Source organism: Nanorana parkeri, unplaced genomic scaffold, assembly GCF_000935625.1.
Source record: "Nanorana parkeri isolate BGI_ZX_2015 unplaced genomic scaffold, ASM93562v1 scaffold789, whole genome shotgun sequence".
NCBI classification, from domain to species: Eukaryota; Metazoa; Chordata; class Amphibia; order Anura; family Dicroglossidae; genus Nanorana; species Nanorana parkeri.
Genome location: NW_017307057.1, coordinates 158167 through 167704, shown reverse-complemented (window position 1 = coordinate 167704; position 9538 = coordinate 158167).

Genomic DNA, 9538 nt, shown 5'->3' with positions numbered 1-9538 from the left:
GCCATCAACATGATCGGATGAACTTGATCAGCAACGATACTTTGGTTTGTTGTGCTATTCAGACGTTGTTCCACACGAATTAAAGGGCCCAAATCATGCCAGGAAAACATGCCCCAAACCATAACACTGCCCCCACCAGCTTGAAGGGTTGTACTCATGCATGTGGGGTGCATGCTTTCATGCTGTTTCCGCCAAATTCTCACTCTGCCATCTGCATGATGCAACTGGAAACGTGATTCATCAGACCAAATGACTTTTTTCCAAAGCTCGACTGTCCAATCCTTGTGTTCCTGTGCGAATTGGAGACATTTTATCTTGTTAACTGCAGACAGCAAAGGTGTTCGAACAGGCCTTCGGCTTCCATATCCCATATGATGCAGTGTACGGCGAACAGTGTGTTCAGAGATCATTTGAGAGTATCCCTGATTGAGATCTGCAGTAAGTTGATGCACTGTTGCCCTTCTGTTGTCTTGTACCAGTCTTGCCACTCTCTGTTCTGCCCTAACATTGACTAATCGCTGACGGCCACAATTCGCACGTTCAGACCCAGATTTTCGGCTGACAGTCCAGTCTTTAAACACTTTAACAACAGCTGCTCTTGAACATTTAACTATTTCTGCTGTTTTGCTGATACTCGCTCCATGGCTCCAAACGCCAACAATCATCCCACGTTCAAAGGCTGTTAAATCACGTTGTTTACCCATATCTTCAGAAACAACAAATCATACCTAAAAATAGGGATGCACAAATCCCAGGAGCCCCATATCCAATGCTCCTTCAAAATGACAGCTGCCCCCTAACTTTTGAGTTTATCTAGTCCAGTCTTGGAGCTGGAAAAGTATCAGTACTTGTACCAAGAACGAAACCTTGGTATCTGTGCATACCCTATTATTAAGTAACACGTTGACACAGCCATTCCTCTGTGCAACATACAAGAACCAAAGGCCCAAACAACATTATTTAGATCATCAACATGCACATCAAACTAGGACCACAATGTATGCAATTAACTCAGTGTCCAATTTGCTAAAGGTTCATGCGTTCATGCGCAATGTGTATACCATAACAGTTTATCACAAGCAGTTGTTTAAGACAAAAATATGCTTTGAAGTGCCTCAAAGACCAGGGAACACTAATATACAAATAACCTAAACAACAGAAGTCCCCGGCCCTTCCCACCTCATTATTTGTCTATCACTTTCATAGACAGCCTTTTTGTGATGAACATACAGGTTACCAGGTGCACTGTGGGGCTCAACTGGAAAAGAATAGAAGAGAAAAAAACAATGCAAAAAATGACTAGAAAAATTAGTTAAGAAAATCTTCACACAAGCAGATATTTGTTTCTCATGTATTCATGATGGAAGGTACATCATGGCATAGGGAGGCCTCCAGGCTGTATTAAGACATCAAAAACAAAAGGGAACAGAGCACCACCTACGTGTGTAAAATCGTTTATTAGGATAACTAAAACAAGCAAACGTTTTCATCAGGCTTTAACAACAAACGAGAGGCCACACTGTCTGTTAACTCAACATGGTATCACCCCGACTATGTAACACGGTAGCCTCCGGTCACATCACCATCCACCCGCCGCAGTCAGCCAAGATTGATGCGTTTCAGGGGCAACCCCCCTTCATCAGAATCATAGCTTGCTTTCCCTGGGAGTGGGGTATAAGACTGGAAACCGATCAGAGAAAAATTCTCAATTATGACTAGTCTTGGAGGGATGGCTGTATATGCCGCCCAATGATCACACAGCCTCTGGCTAATAAATGAATCAGCCCGACATTCAATTCCTGTGGAAATTTCAAATGCATGGGGCGATCCTATATTATGAGCTGCAGTACTTCAAACTTAGTACTGCTTATTACTCGGCAATATGCATCCAATCTAATCACATCTCTCAAGAAAAAGGGAATAAGAAGTGAACAATATAGTTCATAATACATGTTACATTGGTGATTGCACCATCATAGATAAATTGAATAAAAAATTGAAAATAGAAATAATTTATATATAAATTGTAACAAAACTTTTTAAAACCAATGGAATGGCCCTACATAAGGCTGACCAATACAACATGTGATATCCTTTAGGGAGGCCTTTTAGACATAAAAACCAGAAATGATCATGTTACTACTGAAAGAATATATTGTTAGTGGATGCATACACACATATATAATGGGGGAGATTAAAGCTTTAAAAACTCTGTTATTCATTCTAAACTATATCCATAATAAAGATATAAATATATATCCAAAATGCATCCATAAAAATATAAATACCGTATTTTGCGGTCCATAAGACGCACTGGACCATAGGACACAGGGAGGTCCGGCGCGCCTTATGGAGCACTCGACAAACCGTAGCTTCCGTCACAGCTTCTATGACAGAAGCTGTGACAGAAGCTGCAGTTAGTGACCGCTGAGACAGGTGGCGCTGTGATTACAGCGCCACGGTCTCAGTGATCACACAGAGCAGACGAAGAAAGTCCGTTCTTCGTCTGCTCTATGGTGATCTCGATCGTCACCGCTTCTTGGTTTTAATACGAGTGATCTCATTAGATCACTCGTATTAAACGAGCAGTGGCTCCTACTACTGATCTCGATCGCCGCTGCTCGGTTTTAATACGAGTGATCTCATTAGATCACTTGTATTAAACGAGCAGTGGCTCCTACTCCTCGCCCGGCGCCCGAAACTGCATGTCTCAGGCGTCGGGATTCGCTCCATAAGACGCAGGCACATTTTCCACCTCCTTTTGGGGGGAAAAAAGTGCGTCTCATGGAGCGAAAAATACGGTATATGTCTTGATTGGAATGATTAGCTCTACCGCAGCATTAGAAAGGTTTTGCTATTATACGGCCATATATGCCACCCAATGATCACACAGCCTCTGGCTAATTAATGGATTAGCCCGACCTTCAATTCATGTGGAGATTTCATAAGCATGGGGCGATCTTATATTATGAGCTAAGAAATGCTTCAGATTTAGCACTGCTTATTACTCGGCAATGTTTCAATCATGTTTTTTCAATCATGTTCAATTGCACAAGAATTCTGATTGTCATCTACATATGAATGAATTTAATCAATGTGGAGTGAGTTTATAGGGGAATCATGTTGTCAATTTTATCAATTCTATTTGCTTTTTAATCAATTAAAAATATACTTTTTCAAGAAATTCTTGGTGTGCAAGTTGTCAGTCGGCTGCCTAAAAAACCCCAACTTTTCTGACTTTTCGATATACATTGGTGATTGCACCGTCATAAAACAAATTGAAAATAAAATTGAAAACACACAAAAAAAAAGGACAATCTTTTCACCAATAAGAATGTCACCAGGCAAGGCACACGACTACAGCATGTGATAGACTCTTAGGAGGCCCCTTAGACACAAAAACCAAAATTGATCACGTTACCACTGGAAGAATGTGTTATCAGTGGATGCATATCCATATATATAGTAGGGGATTGAAACTTTGAAAACTGTTATCAATTCTGAACAAAGTCCATAATAAAAATAAAAATATATATAGGTTTATCCATAATGAAAATATATAACAATAAAAGTGCCGACACAAATTCCTATGGATTGTCACTTGATTGAATTGCTACTTATATAACAAATCGATAAGACATCGAGAAACTCATTTATGAAGTATGAAATATGGAATATTAAATGACTGAAGCTACTTAGACCATTTGATGCAAGGCTGTTTAGTTTGAATATCGAGAACATTTCCCTTTCACGCTGTTTTTTGTGCGTGATGCCTAAATCCCTCATGGTGGGAATTGCCTCAATACCGAAAACTCTCAAATTGTCGAGACTGGCATTATGGTGTATTAGAAAATGCTTCCGAACTGGCCGTTTGCCATTCTTATTAGCAATGCTCCGTCTATGTTCTCCAAACCCCGTCCTAAGAGTTCTTGATGTCCTCCCCACATACAATTTCCCACAAGGGCATATTAACCCATACACTACATATTCACTGCCACCATTGATAAACTGTTTAATGGGGAAGGTATTTCCCAAGGAACTTATTTCCTTGCCCCTGAAACGCGTCAATCTTGGCTGACTGCGGCCGGTGGATGGTGATGTGACCGGAGGCTACAGTGTTACATAGTCGGGGTGATATCATGTTGGGTTAACAGACATTGTGGCCTCTCGTTTGTTATTAAAGCCTGATGAAAACGTTTGCTTGTGAGTACATTTATCCCTTGTTTTATTTATCCTAATAAACGATTTTACACACGGAGGTGGCGCTCTGTTCCCTTTTGTTTTGTATGTTCGTGGTGGAAGCCCTGGAGCCTTGGATGAGCAGCCCCTCAAGTCTGTGTGAAAAACTGTGATAAACTGTTGATAACTTTGAGTATACAACAGCAAGTGGATCGTTCAGCTGGCAGCCATTAGCGCCAAGAGTTAAAGAAAACTTTTTGTATTAGGACATCATGCTGACCTTAGCACACCCTAAAATTACACCCTCATGTACAAACTCCATCCCTTATGTCTTTTTATTATTTTATAAAAATTATTGTTGGAGACAGCATGATGTCTGCTTTATACCGACAAATACTTTTAGTTGCACAGGAGAATAAACAAAAGAGGAGAGAAATGGTTTCATGTTTCTTGCGTAAGACTTCTGACTCCTCTCAATATCCCCTGAATACACTTACCCCTAGAATGCATTTGCTGTATTCAGCCACAGATGTCTAGAGGTGGTTCATCCTTACAATTGTTTATCTCTAACATCATTAATCATGATCAATATCTTACATTATACAACTTTTACATAATATTATATGTCCTTATATTTAACAGAAGGCAATTAAATATCATTAACATTCTGTACACTGGCCAATATACAATGGCAACAGCTGCAGCAGTCTATAGATATAACAAAAAGGATTTGCTATATGTAATGCTCACTCTGTATATTGTCATGTTAGTTTAGCATACAAATGGGATTTCTTTATTCTGTAATGGGTGATCTTTATTATATTTGTGCTCAGTGACTATAATATGTTGGGTAAATATGCATTGTATTGTCCATTAGAGGCCAGTAGACATACTGTAACTATCAAGATTTTTATATAAAAGAGATTTCCAATCTTCAAATATATTATACTTTACTCTTACAATTACAAAATGTCCTGGTATTTTCCCTCGAGTTTTAATTCAAGGGAAAATACCAGCACATTTTGTAATTGTATGAGTAAAGTACAATATATTTGAAGATTGAATGCAATTGTGGAGAAACATCTACAAGGATATCTTAACTCCTGTCCAGCAGTCGCATAAAGATATGCCACTGGCTCTCAATATCGATATTCACCTATGATTGAAACTTGATTACACTTCACATCAATCAGTAGAGCACATGTCAATGTTATTATGTTATTAATGTTTTCTTTAGGGTGGCTAAAGGTGGCTTAGGGTGGCTTCGCGTGGCTTCGGGTCGGCCGAACATGCTATGCTAAGCATGAATAGACAGCTAGCTCCACCCAACTGTTTTCTATTGGCCGGCAGTTCTGCTGCCGTCAAAAAAAAGAAGAAAAAAAAAACATTTTTGCCATAGGAATGCATTGCTAGATTCCTATTGGCTATTTCAATTTGCAATAGCCAATACCAAACTAGCTATTGTACCCGCCCTCTGCTGCTGTCAATCACTAGTGGGGACCTGATGGAGAACTGCAGCAATGGGTGGGTGCAATAGCTAGTTTGCTATTGCAAATTGAAATATCCAATAGGAATCTAGCAAGGCATTCCTATGGTGATTTTTTTTTATTCTGACGCCAGCCAACAGCTCCGTGTCAGAATACAAAAAAGCAGTGTTTCTCTTTTGGACGGCCGGCAGCGGGAGACTCCCGGAGCGCCTGGGAGAGTTAGGCTGCCTGGAGATCAGTGTCCCTGGTTAGCTGGTAACCAGGGGCGCTGATCTCTCTGCAAGTGGCCGGAGCCAGCTGTAACATCACGGCTGGCTCCGCCCAGCTGTCAGAAGCAGGCTGTCGGCTAGCTCCGGCTTTCACCTCGGCTCAATCGAGCCGAAGCATATGCCTTCGGCTCGACTGAGCCTCCCGGCCGACTTCACTATAGCCCGTACAGTAGAACCGAAGGGGTCCTGGGGCCGAAGCTAGCCAAAGGATCAGCCAAAGCTACGGCTAGATCCTTCGGCTGCTTCGTGAATAGACCCCTGTGTGTTGCAGTGCATTATAAAAAGTAGTGCATGCATTACTTTTTTCACAGCAGCGCACGGTATTCTAGAAAAGCAGGTTGCACTCCTCTGCAATGCATGGTCACCAGGAGGTGCTTTGGGGTGCCAATCACATGAATAGCAACGCATCGGCACATGGTATCACACACTAGGTGCAATAGTGTGTGCTAAATGCACAGATATTATGAGTTTATCACAAAACTAGGGTTTAAACAGGTCCTTACATTTTTAAATAGCAAGTAACAAGGTTATACAGCCTGCACGGCACAGTAAATTATATTTTTTAAAAATCCTTTATAATTAGGGGTATTTTTGTTTTGTAATTGATATCACAAAGAATTTGCAGCTACTCAGAAAGAATATGCAGTATGCAGTAGTTTGGTGGTTTTGGTCCTTTATTTAAAATGGAAAAGTAAACAAAAGGCTTTGTGTAAATGGGAACAAATAAATTATTAAATAAAAGCGGTGAGAACAAGAAATAATTCACTGACTGTAATTATTTTCATTTAGAAAAGTAATTAAATTGTTGTGAAAATAAAATGTATTTACAAGCATTATTTACACAGTTTAAGCAATTCATGACATAAATTGTCCCCAGGAGAGACCAGACAAGTCTCCCATTTATTTGACATGTGGCTTATAATAATACCCACCATTGCTTGTTATGGGAAAGAATGATCAGATTAGTTGCTATGCAACTGGTATTTATGCTACACTGATACGTGCTTGTATATACAGTACAGTATCGTATTATATTCTTATAAGTATTTGCAAATCTATTTATATTCACATCCATCTCTACTCCAAGCATGATGCAAGACAGATGTTTTTACCTGCTGTAGTTTTTCTAATTAGCTACACTGTTATCAGCCCACTAATCTGAAATGTGCTACATCAGGGCATGTTTGGCTATGAAGAACCACTCCAATTTCACAAGCACTGGGCAGCAGTTTTTAATTAAAGCCCAACCACATAAATAATAAAGCACAGGTCACCATGCTAAATTGATGTCACTAGTGTTGGTGGGGTTTGCCATGATTTCAGTTTAAACACATATATAATAGTAGATAATCAATAAATATGCACAGCACTAAAAGTATCAAATAATAGATATGTGTAAAATATTATTCATATAAGTGATAATAAAGACAACAAATACTGTATGTTCACAATAAAATACACATTAAATAAATACATAAGTATATAAACTGCAACAAGAAATGAAGTGAAAGTACAATCTAAGTAAATTGTGAATTATCAGTGGTAACTGATAATCTGATTTTTAACAACTTTGTATGGAGTGCAAAACGCAATCCAAACCAATGTGAACTTTTAATTAGTCATGCATTCCAAAAAATATGACCTTTTGATCAATGGTAACTAACAGAAACCAGTTTGTTATTTACTTTGCATAAAGTGCAAAGCGCAGTCAGTAGACATGTGCAGCGGCTAAAAATTACCGGTAGTTTAGTTTAGTTTCGGATTTCGTTAATTTCGTTTCTGGAATTCGGATCCTATATGTGTTTCGTTTCGGAATTGGATTCGTATTCGGATCTGATTCAGAATTCGGATTCGGTTTCGGAATTCGGATTTGAAATTCGGACGAATTATCGAAAATTCAACTTGAGGTGGGGTAGCAGAATTGGCACATTTGTAATTTCTGGTTGCTGTGCTCTAGTCTTTACTATTAAAGGGACATTAAAATCCTTTTCTTAATTTATTTTTATCCGTTTAAATGTTAACAGTGCACGCACATAATTTGGATGAAATTTAGATGTTCAGAATCTACGAATTTCCGAAATTTCGTCCAAATTTCGATTCGGAATGAAACAAATTGCACATGTCTAGCAGTCAGTACATTCCAGACCCAAGAGAGTTTGTGGTATTAGGAGTGATCATTTCTAATCCACTGGAAATAAGTCCTCTGCTGAACCAAATCTAGTACTCAATAGCCACCCATGCTCTTCACGTGCTCTCCCAGTTTGGGTGTTTTTACTCAAAGATCCTTCGGCTAGCTTCGGCCCCAGGGCCCCTTTGGTTCAGTAGAACCGAAGGGCTGCTGTATGGGCTATTCACTATAGCCCGTACAGCTCCCGAAGTCGGCCGAGTGGCTCAGTCGAGCCGAAGGCATATGCTTCGGCTTGACTGAGCCGCGGTGAAAGCCGAAGCTGGCCGAAAGCCTGGTTCTGACAGCTGGCCGAAGCCAGCCGTGATCTTACAGCTGGCTCTGGCCACTTGCAGAGAGATGAGCGTCCCTGGTTACCAGCTAACCAGGGACACTGATCTCCACACAGCCTAACTCTCCCGGGGCACTCCGGGAGTCTCCCGCTCCCGGCCGCCCAGGAGAGAAACACTGCTTTTTCCCTTTTTTTCTGACATGGAGCTGTTGGCTGTCACCAGAGTAATAAAAAAAATGTCACCATAGGAATGCATTGCTAGATTACCCCAGTGGTGGGGTGTTGCAGCACAGTGCAACACACTGTACCTGAATACTGTGGGGTCTATTCACTAAGCTGCCGTAGGCTATTCACTTATTCACACTATTGCACCCACCCACTGCTGCTGTCAATCAGCAGAGGGGACCTGCAGTTCTCCATCAGGTCCCCTCTAGTGATTGACAGCAGCTTCTGCTTTTTTTTTCGCTTTTTTTGACGGCAGCAGAACCGCCGGCCAATAGAAAACAGTTGGGCGGAGCTAGCTGTCACTGCTAGCTCCGCACAATCGTTTTCTATTTATTTTTTTCTACTTTTTAAACTATTTTTCTGTTCTGATCTGTTCGGTCCCACAGAGGGGACCGGTCTATAAGAATAGACCGAACCGCATCGAGTAGCCTGCCGGAGTGCAACTCCTTCTGCACTTGCTGAGCATGTTCAGCCGACCTGAAGCCACGTGAAGCCACCCGATGTACGGCTGATTTCCGCCGATATACGGCAGAAATCAGCCGTACCAGCCTGAAGTAAAAAGCCGAATAGCGTTCGGCTCACTTCGCTCCAGGTCGGTCGCTCACTCGGCTGCCTACGGCAGCTTAGTGAATCAACCCCTTAGACTTCCTTAGGACTCCCAGCAATACTCCTGCTCACATGATTGTGAATTGAAGCGTCACACTCAAATTAATATGCAAGATATATATTTTTATTCAACCTCTTGCCGTCCGCCCGTTAAGAAAAAACGGACGGGCGGCAGACTCGCATCAGCTGGTTGCCGTCCCCAGATGGCATTTTTTGCTCGCGGGCGCTAGGGGGCGCTAGGGGGCAGGAAAGACCCGCTTGTTTCTACAGCCGTTAACGGCCGTTTCACATACAACCGATCGGCGGCTCTATAGCC